A 6,000-nucleotide genomic window follows, 5' to 3' on the forward strand; every position below is an offset into this window, starting at 1 on the left:
TTCCAGGTTTTGAATTAATGCCCTCTGAATAGTGCAGTTTGCAAACTGTGACAGCTGAAGTCCCAGTTTGCTATGTGGACAACAGGTACCCTGGTATTCTTTTAAAATGAGTTGCTTGGCTTAAACAGCAATTCTGAGCCCTGATCACCTTAAGCATCCACCTAAAACTCTAGTGACAAGACCGAAGGATTGTAAAGGAATAAGAAGAGGCATGTATCTTGCAAGGTCTTTGTTCTCTAGTGTTCCTCCTACTGCTAGGATTCCAAACTTATGGAGAAAGCATGACTATATCACAATATACTTATTTTTTTGCATACTACCTCTGGTTTCCAGCTTGCTTCAAGTAGAAAACTTGCCTTAGTGGGTTTGAGAGGTCTTATTCTTCCCTCTCCCCTCCAAAAAACCACAAAACTTAGACTGCAAGGCTTAGGTTTAGTCACGGGTTAAAATTCAGAAACAGAACCCATGTCAGGTAAGTGGCTTTTAGCCAGAACTACACCTTGAGTTTGTAACATGGTTATGTCTGTTTTGTGACCTGTGTTAAAACCATGGTATTTAAATATTGTCAAGTCTGTGTACTAGTTACAGTATGTATACCACTTCAGCACCTGTGTAAATAAAAATCCAGCATGAATTTGAAGGAATTAGAGCTGAAGTAGGAGATAAGATAAACAGCAAAGCAAATATGAACAGTAACTGGTTTGCAATAGTCTACAACCCTGTAATAATATTGTGCTTTTAAACAAATTCTTCCACTTGAGTATTCCAAGACTGTTAGGGGCTGTTTTGCCCTTAACCTCTATGTCAGCACGTGCATTTATGCAACTAGTCTCTAACTAACCTAGTTAATGGGTATCAAAATATACGACTTTAGACAGATTTTTTTTTTTACTCTTGCTTTGCAGTTATCTTCTAATTGCTCTTACATTTTTTTTTTCTTCCCCTCACTCTTAGGGTTTTAAGAAGAATGTTTAGGAAGAATTTAGGTTACTAGTTTCTCGGACTTTATCCAGCATAGGTGAAATTACATGTTTTAATATATCCTGATCTCAACGCTTGGCCCAGTGCAGAGTGACATCACTGTTCTGGAGTTTCCCTGGATGTTGCAGAACTTCGATACTGCCCCAGGATTTTTCAGTTTAGTTTTTCAGCTATTTTAAATAAAGTTCAAACTGTAACAATTCTACTTAAATGTTTTCCTTTGTTATGGAGCAAGTCCTCTGTTAAAGCGATTGAAAGGAAAGTTACTCATGCATAAAGACTCAGTGAGGGAGGCTCTTTTGATATCAGGCTTCCTGCAAACTTTGCTGTTTTCTATCTGCTTTCTTAGCTGGTTGCTGTATGTGTGGCTTGGAGGGCTAGATGGAAGGGGCGAAGGACGTGCGATCAATCTCCTTAAAGAGGAGCAGCTCTGCGTTGAAATTGTGTATGGTTAGCCACTTTGAGCAAGAAATTCCACTGCAGGAATTGACGTCTCCTATGGTTTTTACTTGTTAGGTATAAGCAAAGAAACAGTGAATGTGAAGTCACCTACACTTCTGCTGTTGCAGTGGATGTCCGTGTAGAAACTGAGAGAGAAAGTAATAGGATACTTACTTTTTGCCTTAATGAGTAAACAACAAAGGGGAAAAACCAAAGTATCTTGAAATTGTTAATCTTGACTTTGGGAGGGAGGGCACTTTATTAATACTGCCTTTATGTAATACTTGGTGACATAAGCTGTTTAGCCTCAAAACACAAGCAAAAACTCCTGGCTGTGTTTTTGCAATTACCTCATCACACTTCTTATAAAGAGTCTGGTCCTATGTAAACCGGTCCAGTTCCAGTAAACGAGAAGCCGCGGTTGTAGCGTGCTATGCATCTGTGTGCAGCTGAGGGGCTAATAACCGCCCTGGGCTGGAGGCACTCGTGCCCTGTCCTCAGAGCAAATCAAAAGGCTGCAGGGGGCACCTTGATCTGAGCAGTAACCTGCTCCGGTGAGAAAAGGCGTCTTCCTCTCCCACGGGACCCCCGCAGTGGGCTGCAGCCTTGTCCCTCCATCTGCCCACTTGCAGAGTGGGCTGTGGGGGCTGCATGCCCTTTCCCCCGCGGGGTGAAGGGGAGCTCTGGCGTAGGCTTCCCACGCTGGGGCGGGTTTCCTGCCCTAAAGGCCCGTGACGGGGGCCGAGAGCTGCGTGTGCTGTGACGGTGCTGGCATGTGACTGCATCGCTGGGAAACACCGCTGCAGCCCTGCGCTGCCTGCTGCCCCGACCACCGGCCTGGAGGGGTCGGGGGGACCAGCCGCAGGCCCCCGGCTCCCTGGCCAGCTCTGCTGTTGCTCTGCCTTTCCTCAAATCCTGCTGGGCTAGGCTGGACTAAGCAGAGCATGGTGGGGTGTTTTCCAGCCCGGAGCTGGGAAGGAGGGGAGTGGTGGGCTGTTGAGCACCCCTTGCTGCCTCCTAGAATGCTGGTCAGCATGGACTCCCCTTCCCCGTGGCTGAGGGTTTCTTCGGCCATCACCTACCCCAGGGGTGCTGAGCTCTGAGCGTGGCCCAAGGGCTCCGGGCTGCTGGACCTTGTGTATTTTTCTGGGGGGAATCTTAGCAAAACAGTAGCCTGGGGGCTGATTTTTCTCCTTTTCCAGAAGATACAACCTGTTGATCTCTCAGCTGTCTGACCTTCAAGAAATTGAGAGACGTCAAGAAAATCAAACTGGGCCTGCTTGTCCTTGGGCAGCTCTTCTTTGCTGGGAAGACCCTGTCTGAATCATCCTGCTCTCTTCACCCAACCTGGTTTCTTGCTTGCATCTCATCTCTTTTAATTTCATCTGATCTCAGACTCTTGCCTGTCTTCCTTTCTCTCTGATAACATCTTTCTTTCTCGCCCCAAACCATCTTTGCTTCCTCAGCATTTGAACTGGGTGGTACTTTATTCTGTGCTGATGGAGTAAAAAATCCCAGGAGTCCTGAAACCAGAGGAGAAATAACCTACCCTGTTTCAGTTTTAGTGTGTGGCAGCTTGGCGATCAGCTGCCTACTGCGGGGACCATCCAGCTCGCTCTCTGCAGTTTGTGCAATGGAGAGAAAGCTGAAAATTTTGGCTGCTAAGCAAGTCTGGCGAGCATGTGTAAGTTCAAACTTTTCAAAGGTTCAACACATGCCCAGATATGTGTGTTTTTTCAAAGGAAGAGCAAAAAGTCCAGTAGTGACACCAGCGCAGCCTCTTTAACTAAAAGCCTTAAGAATTCTTTGAATATAATTAAAGCAGCACATGTTCCCCATGGTCATTCTTAGAAATGACTGAGTCATTTTTGTTCTGATTTTCCTAAAAATCAGGTGGGAGTGCAGTATATGTAATCATACTCCAAAGAAAAGGTTTTGGCAAACTTGGAGTAACTGAAAATGCGGCCTTAAAATAGGAAGTGTTGACTAGCCATAACCAACAAAGTACGTTGATGGTAATAGGACAAAAATAAAACATGGTATCTACTTGCTACAGTATTAACTAAAGCTAGGAAATGCTAGAATTTATTTTGTCCCTGCAGTTTTAATTCTGCTCCGTTTTTCCTGTGTGGTCGCTTGGCGAGAACAGAAGGTTATCATAAATGCTATATCCGAGTACATGCACCCAAAGAAGAAGAGCTGAGATTTTGAGAATCGCTTGACATGTAAGTGCTTGGCTGTATGCCTTCAGCACTGCTTTAGAACGTTGGTTGCGATTTTTGTCGGATTGTTTTTCATCTCTTATTTATTTGATACCAAATTTACGTTTCTGTGATGTACGGCCTTTTCTACTACTTGAGCAGAGGGCATAAACCTGTCATTGTGAGCAATACAACAGAGACTTCTAAATAACTAAGCTAAAGAAGTAATAGCTGGTTTAAGTTATAGATTTTCTGCTCTCCCAAATGAGGCAGGCATTAGACCATAGGGAAACTGAAAGTTGGTCCTCCTTCTGAATTGTATATGTGAAACCAGAAGTCTTTAAGTATTTCTTGCAAGACTTGTAGCTGGTCATTACATTCACTTCTGGTTTTGTCTACATGGTATAGCATATATTAATTTTCCCCACTCATTTTGAGTGTTTTTATAGGCTTTTACCGATCCTGTACCTTTTCTGCTATGTAGGATTAATAGCTATTGGTAGAGTCTCTCTAAAGCAACCCGGTGTAGGTTTTGTTCAATGCATTTACAAAAAAAAAAATCCAATCTTTCAAGTCATGTACAATAGGAAGATCATGGCTACGGTATTTTCTGTACAGTGATTGTTTGCAGTAATTTAGTTAAGAAAATCAAATGGGACAAAAGTATATCTCTAGGAGCTGCGTTTTGAGCGAAAGGACTATGTTGCAGACAGCTAAGTACTAGCAATGAGAAGGCAAGGGAATCCCCTGTTTCTGTTCCCCTGTTCGCCCACTAAATAAATCCCTGGGTTACACCAAATGGTAAGTTGTGTAAGTACAGAGATGTTTACTTTTCTGTAATTCAGGGTAAATATTTGGCACATGCCTGTAAAATTATAGATCTGTTTACTAAATTATGTTGCTTCTACAGAAACAAGTAATCAACAGTGTGTTAACTTTCTCTCCTGTTCTTAGATATCATGTCTTTAAATGGGGAAAATTCAGTAAGGGTAATATCTCAATTTTCTCTAGACTGTGCTTATTTAAAGTTGTTTTCAGTTCATCTTTCAGTAACAATAAGCCTGAGATGGATTGGCCAACAGCCCAACTGTACAGCTCAAACAGGTTCGTATGTTCATGCTCAAGTCTTGCATGTGTTCAGCCTTAAAGGTCATCCCTGATTTCAGTGGCTGTGATGTCAGTGGGGAAACCCTGCTGCACTTCTGTTTGTCCTTGTGTGAAGGTCTAAAAACGTCAAATAAAAGCAAAGCTGCTACTTAGAAAAGTTTAAGGCTTCAGTACAGAAACTAACCACAGGTTCTTGGCGACTCTTAAGTAAGACTGCATTATTTCATTGACTCCCACTTGTATGTGAACTTGGGTCTCTTCTTGGTCACTATTCCTTTTGTTTAGATTGTTTTGTTTTTCAACTACGTGTTAAGGGGAGCTTTGGTTGGGAAAGATGGGATGATCTTGTATTTGTTAAGTAAGGGATGCCGCTAACACCAATGTTTAAGATGACTTCTTATCTGAAACAATTGGGCAGAGGATGAACCGGGGTGCCCACAAAAAGTTCCTTATTTGTATTAAGTTTTGGTCTTATTGTGTACTAATGTCAAGGCTTTCCCTGACACCACGTCAAATTCTTTTTCAACACTTAATAATTCTTTACAACGCTTCTAAGCAAGTTGTCTTTTTTTTTTTTAAATCTCTGCTCTAATAAATGAGAAATCTAAGGCACAGAAGTTAATGATTTATGAAGGGTCAGACAGAAATTTTGTGGCAATACCAGAAACTGAAGTTGAATTCTCTGAATGCGTGAGATTGTGTTGTTTGACCCTTTTTCTTTAGAGTTATATTGTCCATGCTTGCAATGGGGATTCGTAGTACGTATTAGTTACTGCACCCAGCTATGGACTGTTGTAAGTATCTCTAGACAATATAACTGAGACCAACCGCTGATTTTTAAGCCACTACATATGTGATAGCCCACTATTCTTTCTTAATGCTTTTTTATAAGCTTGCAAATTAAACAACTTTTCCTTTCAGACCTTGATTACCTTCTTAAGAAGGAAAAAAAAAATAATCACAAATTTGTTTCTTGCTTGTTTTTGGTTCTCCACAAAAAAGCCTCGCTAAGAATTTCAGCACAACATGCAGTACCATAGGACTGTCAGATCCAAGTTAACGTCTTGCTAAGTGCTGATGGTAAGTGTTTATATTTTAACCATTGCAGGGGTGGGTGAGGTTGGTAAAGGGGAATCCCAGTAATTCCTGATAGTGGAACTGTGGGGAAAAAAGAAAGTGACATGTTTTCTAAGGAGTTACTAACTGGTCATAGAATCATAGTTACTACTAGTTGCTTGCTACAGAAAACAAATGGATGCTAAGTGTATGT

This window comes from Pelecanus crispus, chromosome 3, assembly GCF_030463565.1.
Source record: "Pelecanus crispus isolate bPelCri1 chromosome 3, bPelCri1.pri, whole genome shotgun sequence".
Classification (NCBI taxonomy): Eukaryota; Metazoa; Chordata; class Aves; order Pelecaniformes; family Pelecanidae; genus Pelecanus; species Pelecanus crispus.